General features: G+C 44.4%; 2 non-coding genes and 1 pseudogene across 2 annotated transcripts; 2 read left to right on the top strand and 1 right to left on the bottom strand.

The window, feature by feature from the left end:
• The first annotated feature begins 517 nt into the window (after nucleotides 1-517).
• Nucleotides 518-708, top strand: LOC145339802 (small nucleolar RNA U3; annotated as a pseudogene).
• A 1,353-nt stretch (nucleotides 709-2,061) lies between these two features.
• On the bottom strand, nucleotides 2,062-2,278 carry LOC145339800 (small nucleolar RNA U3). The gene has a single exon (XR_013886071.1). It is a non-coding gene; the product is annotated as a small nucleolar RNA U3 (small nucleolar RNA).
• A 5,704-nt stretch (nucleotides 2,279-7,982) lies between these two features.
• Nucleotides 7,983-8,199, top strand: LOC145339801 (small nucleolar RNA U3). Its single transcript, XR_013886072.1, has one exon. It is a non-coding gene; the product is annotated as a small nucleolar RNA U3 (small nucleolar RNA).
• Nucleotides 8,200-9,616: the final 1,417 nt, after the last annotated feature.

Raw genomic sequence — 9,616 nt, 5'->3', positions numbered from 1 at the left:
ACCTGAATATTATTGCACTCAATGTATGACCATTTTTGAATGTTTGTGATGTCTTTTCAGATATTTGAGGAATAAAGTCTATTTCTGTAAAACAATGAGGAGGTGTTACGGAGGTGGGAACAGGCTGTCTTACTGATGATCCAGAGATGTGGTGGGAAACTCATTTCAGGGTCATATAGAACACCAAGTTTACAGTTTGATTCACACTGACAGGGAGGTAGTTGCTGTGTTTTATGAAGAGTTAGACAATGATACAGTCTGTGTGTTGTGAGTGACACATTTGTTAACTTTTGATTGGTGGATTGAATGTATTATGGAAATTAGAGTTTACAAATCTGATGGTTTCAATGTTCCATTTGGAAAAATAATCTGTTTTTCTATATTTAATTTGGTGTATAATTGTAGAGGAATTAATTAGCAAAAATGTAAATAACAGAATCGATAAATGAGAGATGCAGCCCGTGAGCGAGATGTGTATCTGTGGTATTGGCAGCTGAGTTTCTGTGTGTTTGTCAGTGAGATTATAGTCTTAGGGATCATTTCTATAGAGTTTTCCTAGAGAAATGTGTTTCTAAAGTGTGTGGTCTCCCAATCCATGAGGAGGATTTCTAGTGTTCTCTTCTGAGCAGGAAGCTGGCCCTGAGTGTTACTTTTAGTAACTGCTCAGTGTCATTGATGACTGTTCCTTCTCATCACAGTCTGAGTGATTTGTCTGTAAAGTTTTGTTGGGGGATGCTGAAAATGTGAACTCTGGCCTACATTTTCAGTCTATCTGTGCCAGTGGGTACACAGAATGGAAATCCTGGTTAACAGTGGTGGGATCAAACTCTGATCAGTGCTAACCACTGAGCCACCATGCTGCTATTGTGTTTGGGAAGCTATGGTTGAGTGGTTATGGTTGACAAGATTGTGTACAAAAGTCTGAGGGACATAGATTGGGTGGACAGGAAGGAACTTTTCCCTTTAGTGAACAAGATTAATAATCAGGGGGCATAGATTTAAGGTAAGTAGCAGGAAATGTACAAGGGATTAGAGGAAATACATTTTCACTATCCAGTCGCTTCACACCGATGCTATGGTTAAGAAACCCCACCAATGCCTCTACTTTCTCAGGAGGCCAAGGAAATTTGCCATGTCCGCTGTGACTCTCACCAGCTTTTACAGGTGCACTGTAGAAAGCATCCTTTCTGGTTGTATCACAACTTGGTCTGGGCTCCTGCTCTGTCCAAAACCACAAGGAATTACAAAGAGTTGTGAATGTAGCTCGGTCCATTCTGCAAACCAGCCTCCCACCCATTAATTCTGTCAACACTTCCCACTGCTTCAGAAAAGCAGCCAGCATAATCAAGGACAGCATACACCCTGGACATTCTCTCTTCCACCTTATTCTGTTGGCAAAAAGATACAAAAGTCTGAAGTTACACACAGTGGTCCTACCTCGTATTAAGTTGATCTTTCTTTACATGCTAGTTGTGACTGTAACACTACATTCTGTAACCTCTCCTTTCCTTTCTATGAACGGTATGCTTTGTCTCTATAATGCACAGGAAACAATATTCTTCACTGTATAATACTATTTAAGGACCCCGTGACCCCCTTCGTCCACCTTCATCCTTTGGGAAAAAGATATAAAAGTCTGAGGTCCCGTACCAACCGTCTCAAGAACAGCTTCTTCCCTGCTGCTGTCAGACTTTTGAATGGACCTACCTTGCACTAAGTTGGTCTTTCTTGACATCCTCGCTATGACTGTAACACTACATTCTGCACTCTCTGGTTTCCTTCTCTATGAACAGTAGGCTTTGTCTGCATAATGCACAAGAAACAATACTTTCCGCTGTACACAAGTACATGGGACAATAATAAATCCAATCAAATTTGAACCTGATACACTTAAGAATTAAGATAAATATTTGAAAGACCTCAGTATGCAAGGTTTGGGAAAATGTAATTAAAAGGGACACATGTTTCAGAAGGAGAACAGACACAATTCTTTCTGCACTGTAACATCCCATACACACAATTCCAAAATCAAATTCTTACTTTCATTAACTTTATAGACAATCCACTCAGACTGTGCTCCCTTCCTCCACCTCTCTATAAGAGAGAGAAGGAACACTCATCAATGACACTGAGCAGTTACTAAAAGTAACACTCAGTGCCAGCTTCCTGCTCAGAAGAGAACACTAGAAATCCTCCTCATGGATTGGGAAACCACACACTTTAGAAACACATTTCTCTGGGAAAACTCTATAGAAATGATCCCTAAGAGTATAATCTCACTGACAAACACACAGAAACTCAGCTGCCAATATCACAGATACACATCACGGTCATGGGCTGCATCTCTCATTTAGCGATTCTGTTATTTACATTTTTGCTAATTAATTCCTCTACAATTATACACCAAATTAAATATAGAAAAACAGATTATTTTTCCAAATGGAACATTGAAACCATCAGATTTGTAAACTCTAATTTCCATAATATATTCAATCCACCAATCAAAAGTTTGTTTTTGCAAATTATAATTATTCATAAAATATCTTAAGAACATTACAAACATTCCAAAGTGCGATAATCTTTAGGTTCTTTACATATATCATGTTACGCTCCGAGATACTTCAACACACCCAAAGCAACATCACAGATATTTTCCAATGGCCTGTATAAATGGCGTAAAAGTAGTTAAAGATTGTCTATATTGAACAAATTGGACTTTGAGGTGTTTCAGTCACAGGGACAGGGGGTACAGCGGTCCAATTACTTGGAGTGTTTGATGGCAGTGTGGGTGAGACCAATCCTTCACAACCCAGGGGGACAGATACTGTCTCAGTACGTACTCATACTGAGTGTTTCTGTACCCAGAATCTACACACAGCTTGGTGCAGACACACACAAAGGGGGCTCTCAGGATTGGGATGATGTTGGGCTCGTTTTCTCCTTCACCTAAAGGTTTATACATTGTGTTCCTGCGAGCGTGGTTTATTTTTGGTCTCCAGGTACAGTGGAAAATGTCTCAGCTGATTGTCATAGTGCAGGAGTGAGGAATGGGCCAGACCTGCACCACATACAGTAACACCCAGAATGTCTCACATCTGATCACCAGGTTTTTACTTGGAATGGACAGGAAGCGTTACTCCCACATTCCCAGCTTTTGGTTCATTCTACCTACTCGCTCCATCCAGCTCCTAATGCACCCCCTGATTCCTCCGAACCATATCCCCAGCACCCTGAGACTGTCTGATCTGACAGGAAAGGGGACTAAGGGATGGGTCCACCCAGTTCCCAAAGAACATGGTCTCACTCTTACCATGACTTACCCTGGCACCCAGGGCCAGTTTGAACAGTAATGTCGTTCATGTAGAGGGAAACTTTCACCTGAGAACCTCTGCTGTCTGGGATCAACACACCTCTAATACCCAATCCCTTCCTGATATACTCAGCACAGGGTTCTGTACAAACAGGGTGAGAGAGAGAGAGAGAGACACAGTGAGAGACAGAGATAAACAGAGACAGACAGAGAGACACAGTGAAAGACAGAGAGAGAGAGAGACAGAGACAGAGAGAGAGATAGAGAGGCAGAGACAAGGACACAGAGAGAGTGAGAGAGAGAGACAGAGAGAGAGAGACAGAGACAGAGAGAGGGAGTGTTGGAGGGGGTGGGGGGGTGGGGTGGGGAGGAGCCCTACCTGACTCCAGATTCAATTGGAAAGCTTTCTTATTCCCACCCATTAATTGAAAGTGTGTTGCTGTTGTTTTGTGTGTCCTTTGAGAAGAGTAAATCTCCCGGAAGTCATGAGTTAATGGGTGAATTGTACGGGGCTCTGTGGGACTGGTTTGACCTGGAGCTGCTGGAATTGTACCAGACTATGCTCCTGGTTGGGAACATGTCAGAATCCATGAGGAAAAGCATCATCTCTGAATCTATATTTACCCTTATCTCCAAGCAGAAGGGGGAAAGGGAAGAAATGAGAAATTCGTGACCCATTTCACTGCTGAATGTGGAGTATAAAATTCTGTCCATCTCCGATCAGGTCAGGTTTGTCCCTGAGTCAGTGATCCACCCTGACCAGACCCGCTCTGTCCCTGGCAGAAAGGTGTGATAGACAGCATGGTTTTGTGAGAGGGAGGTTGTGCCTCACAAATTTGGTGGAGCTTTTGAGGAGGTGACAAAAACGGTTGATGAGGGAAAGACCGTGGATGTCGTCTATATGGATTTCAGTAAGGCGTTTGACAAAGTGGCAGGTTGGTGAAAAAGGTTCAGGCTCATGGGATACAAGGACAGGTGGCTAGATGGGTTGAGAACTGGCTTCGTAACAGGAGACAGAGGGTAGCAGTGGAAGGGTCCTTTTCTAGCTGGAGATCTGTCACTAGTGGTGTTCCGTAGGGCTCTCTACTGGGACCTCTGCTATTTGTAATATATATAAATGATTTGGAAGAGGGAGTAACTGGTGTGATCAGCAAGTTTGCGAATGACACGAAGATGGCTGGACTGGCAGACAGTGAGGAGCAGTGTTGGACAATCCAGCAGGATACAGATAGGCTGGTAAATTGGGCAGAGAAATGGCAGGTGGAATTTAATCCTGATAAATGCGAGGTGATGCATTTTGGAAGAAATAATGTAGAGAGGAGTTATACAATAAATGGTAGGACTATTAAGAGTACAGACACACAGAGGGACCTGGGGGTGCAAGTACACAAGTCCTTGAAGGTGGCAGCACAGGTGGAGAAGGTGGCGAAGAAGGCTTATGGCATACTTGCCTTTATAGGGAGAGGTATAGAGTATAAAAGCTGGAGTCTGATGTTGCAGCTGTTTCGAATGCTGGTTAGACCACATTTGGAGTACTGCATCCAGTTCTGGTCACCACATTACCAGAAGGACGTGGAGGCTTTGGAGAGAGTACAGAGGAGGTTTTCCAGGATGTTGTCTGGTATGGAGGGTCTTAGCTATGAGGAGAGGTTGGGTAAACTGGGGTTGTTCTCCCTGGAAAGGTGGAGAATGAGGGGAGATCTAATAGATGTGTACAAAATTAAGAGGGGTATAGATAGGGTGAACAGTGGGAAGCTTTTTCCCAGGTCAGAAGTGACAAACACAAGGGGCACAGGCTCAAGGTGAGGGGGGTGCAAGGTATAACTCAGATATCAGACTGACATAATTTACACAGAGGGTGGTGGGGGCCTGGAATGCACTGACAAGTAGGGTGGTGGAGGCAGAAATGCTGGGATTGTTTAAGACACATCGGAATATCATATGCGCAGACTGGGAATGGAGGGATACAGAAAAATGGTCTAGTTGGACCAATGAGCGGCACAGTCTTGAGGGCCGAAGGGCCTGTTTCCTATGCTGTTCCTTGTTCCTTGTTCTTGTCTGATAGCCTCATGCTCTTTAGGGATAGGTTTGTCTGTGTGCGGGACAGGGGAGTGGACACCTGCCTTATCAGACTGGACCAGGAGAAGGCTTTGGACAGAATATCACACACCGACATGATGGATGTGATCTCCAAAATGGGGTTTGGGAAGGAGAATCCACAATTAGATCCAACTGCTCGACACTAACATCAGTAACACACTTTCAATCGATGGGTGGGAATAAGAAAGCTTTCCAATTCAATCTGGAGTCAGGCAGGGCTGCCCCCCCCCCCCTGTTTGTACAGAACCCTGTGCTGAGTATATCAGGAAGGGATTGGGTATTAGAGGTGTGTCGATCCCAGACAGCAGAGGTTCTCAGGTGAAAGTTTCCCTCTACATGAACGACATTACTGTTCAAACTGGCCCTGGGTGCCAGGGTAAGTCATGGTAAGAGTGAGACCATGTTCTTTGGGAACTGGGTGGACCCATCCCTTAGTCCCCTTTCCCGTCAGATCAGACAGTCTCAGGGTGCTGGGGATATAAGAACATAAGAACATAAGAAATAGGAGCAGGAGTAGGCCAGATGCAGAGGAGGTTTACCAGGATGTTGCCTGGTATGGAGGGGAGGTCCTATGAGGAGAGACTGAGGGATTTGGGGTAGTTTTCGCTGGAAAGAAGGAGGCTAAGAGGGGATCTTATTGAAACATATAAGATGATTAGAGGTTTAGATAGGGTGGATAGTGATAGCCTTTTTCTGAGGTTGTAAATGCGCCTAGTTTGGGGGCGTTTAAGAGATCTGTGGATAGGTTTATGGACGAAAAGGGATTGGTTTAGGTTAGTGGGTCATTGTTTTTTAACTGGTCGGCGCAACATCGTGGGCCGAAGGGCCTGTTCTGCGCTGTAATGTTCTATGTTCTATGTTCTACGTTCTATCTAGCCCCTCGAGCCTGCCCCGCCATTCAATAAGATCGTGGCGGATCTGAAGTGGATCAGTTCCACATTCCTGCCCTCTCCCCATAACCCTTAATCCCCTCTCTTATCAAAAACCCATCAACCCGCGTCTTAAAAATATTTAGCGAGGCAGCCTCCACCACTTCAACGGGCAGAGAATTCCAGAGATTCACCACCCTTTGAGTGAAGAAGTTCCTCCTCAACTCCGTTCTAAACCACCCCCCCTTTACCTTGAGGCTGTGCCCCCTAGTCCTACTGTCTTTTCTGAGCGGGAAGAGCCTCTCCACCTCTATCCTATCCATCCCATTCATCATCTTATACGTCTCAATGAGATCTCCCCTCATTCTTCTAAACTCTAACGAGTACAAGCCTAGTTTATTCAGCCTCTCCTCATAGCTCAACCCCCTCAACTCCGGTATCAGCCTAGTAAACCTCCTCTGCACTCCCTCCAAGGCCAAAATATCTTTGCGCAGGTGCGGCGCCCAAAACTGCACACAGTACTCCAGCTGCGGCCTCACCAATGCCCTATACAGCTGCAGCAAGACCTCCCTACTTTTATATTCAATCCCCCTCGCTATGAAGGCCAGCATCCCATTCGCCTTCCTGACCACCTGCTGCACCTGCAGGCTGGGTTTTTGCGACTCATGCACGAGGACCCCGAGGTCCCTCTGCACCGTCGCCTGCTGCAGTTTTTCGCCCTGTAAGTAATAGTCCTTCCTACCATTATTCCTACCAAAGATATGGTTCGGAGGGATCAGGGGGTGCATTAGGAGCTGGATGGAGCGAGTAGGTAGAATGAACCAAAAGCTGGGAATGTGGGAGTAACGCTTCCTGTCCATTCCAAGTAAAAACCTGGTGATCAGATGTGAGACATTCTCGGTGTTACTGTATGTGGCGCAGGTCTGGCCCATTCCTCACTCCTGCACTATGACAATCAGCTGAGACATTTTCCACTCTACCTGGAGACCAAAATTAAACCACGCTCGCAGGAACACAATGTATAAACCTTGAGATGAAGGTGAAAATTGTGCCCAACATCATCCCAATCCTGAGAGCCCCCTTTGTGTGTGTCTGCACCAAGCTGTGTGTAGATTCTGGGTTCAGAAACACTCAGTATGAGTACGTACTGAGACAGTATCTGTCCCCTGGGTTGTGAAGGATGGGTCTCACCCACACTGCCATCAAACACTCCAAGTAATTGGATCGCTGTACCCCCTGTCCCTGTGACTGAAACACCTCAAAGTCCAATTTGTTCAATATAGACAATCTTTAACTACTTTTACACCATTTATACAGGCCATTGGAAAATATCTGTGATGTTGCTTTGGGTGTGTTGAAGTATCTCGGAGCGTAACATGATATATGTAAAGAACCTAAAGATTATCGCACTTTGGAATGTTTGTAATGTTCTTAAGATATTTTATGAATAATTATAATTTGCAAAAACAAAAACTTTTGATTGGTGGATTGAATATATTATGGAAATTAGAGTTTACAAATCTGATGGTTTCAATGTTCCATTTGGAAAAATAATCTGTTTTTCTATATTTAATTTGGTGTATAATTGTAGAGGAATTAATTAGCAAAAATGTAAATAACAGAATTGATAAATGAGAGATGCAGCCCGTGAGCGTGATGTGTATCTGTGATATTGGCAGCTGAGTTTCTGTGTGTTTGTCAGTGAGATTATAGTCTTAGGGATCATTTCTATAGAGTTTTCCTAGAGAAATGTGTTTCTAAAGTGTGTGGTTTCCCAATCCATGAGGAGGATTTCTAGTGTTCTCTTCTGAGCAGGAAGCTGGCACTGAGTGTTACTTTTAGTAACTGCTCAGTGTCATTGATGAGTGTTCCTTCTCTCTCTTATAGAGAGGTGGAGGAAGGGAGCACAGTCTGAGTGGATTGTCTATAAAGTTAATGAAAGGAAGAATCTGATTTTGGAGTTGTGTGTGTGGGGATGTTACAGTGCAGAAAGAATTGTGTCTGTGCACCTTCTGAAACATGTGTCCCTTTTAATTGTGTTTTCCCACATCTTGTATGCTGAGGTCTTTCAGATACTTATCTTAATTCTTAAGTGAAGAAGGTTCCAATTTTGGTTTATTATTGTCACATGTATTAGTATACAGTGAAAAGTATTGTTTCTTGGGCATTCTACAGACAAAGCATACTATTCATAGAGAAGGAAACCAGAGAGTCCAGAATGTAGTGTTACAGTCATAGCTAGGGTGTCGAGAAAGATCAACTTAGTGCAAGGTAGGTCCATTCAGATGTCTGACAGCAGCAGGGAAGAAGCTGTTCTTGAGTCGGTCGGTACGGGACCTCAGATTTTTGTATTTTTTTTCCCGACAGAAGATGGAAGACAGAATGTCCGGGGTCACGGGGTCCTTAAATAGAATTATACAGTGAAGAATATTGTTTCCTGTGTATTAGAGACAAAGCATACCGTTCATAGAAAGGTATGCACAATTCCCTCCCCACAATTTGCCGTTCCACCAATCTTGGTGTCATCAGCAAATTTCGACACCATACACTCAGTTCCCTCCTCCAGATCATCTATATAAATGGTAAACAGCTGAGGCCCCAGCGCCAACCCCTGGGGCACTCCACTAGTCACCATCCGCCAATCCGAATAGCACCCATTGACCCCCACTCTCTGCCTCCTATTTGACAGCCAATCCTCTATCCACGCTAACACCCTACCCCCAACTCCATGCCCCCTGACCTTCTGTAATAACCTCTCGTGCGGCACCTTATCAAACGCCTTTTGAAAATCAGGAAACACCACATCCACCGGCTCTCCTCTATCCACCGCCCTAGACACATCCTCATAGAACTCCAATAAATTTGTCAGACACGACTTCCCCTTAACGAAACCATGCTGCGTCTGCTCTATCAAACAATCCCCCTCAAGATGCCTTGCTATTTTCTCCTTGATCAAGGATTCTAACGTTTTACCTACAACAGACGTTAAACTAACCGGCCTATAATTCCCTGCCTTTTGCCTGCCACCCTTCTTAAACAACGGTGTAACATTAGCCGTTTTCCAATCTTCCGGCACTTCCCCAGAATCCAGTGACGTTTGGAAAATAACCACCAAAGCATCCACTATCACCTCCGCCATTTCTTTCAGAACCCTTGGATGCATTCCATCCGGTCCTGGCGACTTGTCCACAATCAGTCCCTCCAGTCTGTTGAGCACCACCTCTCTAGTAACAATAATGTCATTCAGGCCCTCCAGTCCTACCATCTTTCCATTGTTAACACCCGGCAAACTATTCACGTCCTCCTCCGTGAAGACTGAAACAAAAAAGTTATTCAA

This window comes from Carcharhinus amblyrhynchos, unplaced genomic scaffold, assembly GCF_965287045.1.
Source record: "Carcharhinus amblyrhynchos unplaced genomic scaffold, sCarAmb.v2.hapA scaffold_678, whole genome shotgun sequence".
In the NCBI taxonomy this organism is placed as follows: Eukaryota; Metazoa; Chordata; class Chondrichthyes; order Carcharhiniformes; family Carcharhinidae; genus Carcharhinus; species Carcharhinus amblyrhynchos.
This window is presented reverse-complemented; position numbering and strand designations above follow the sequence as displayed.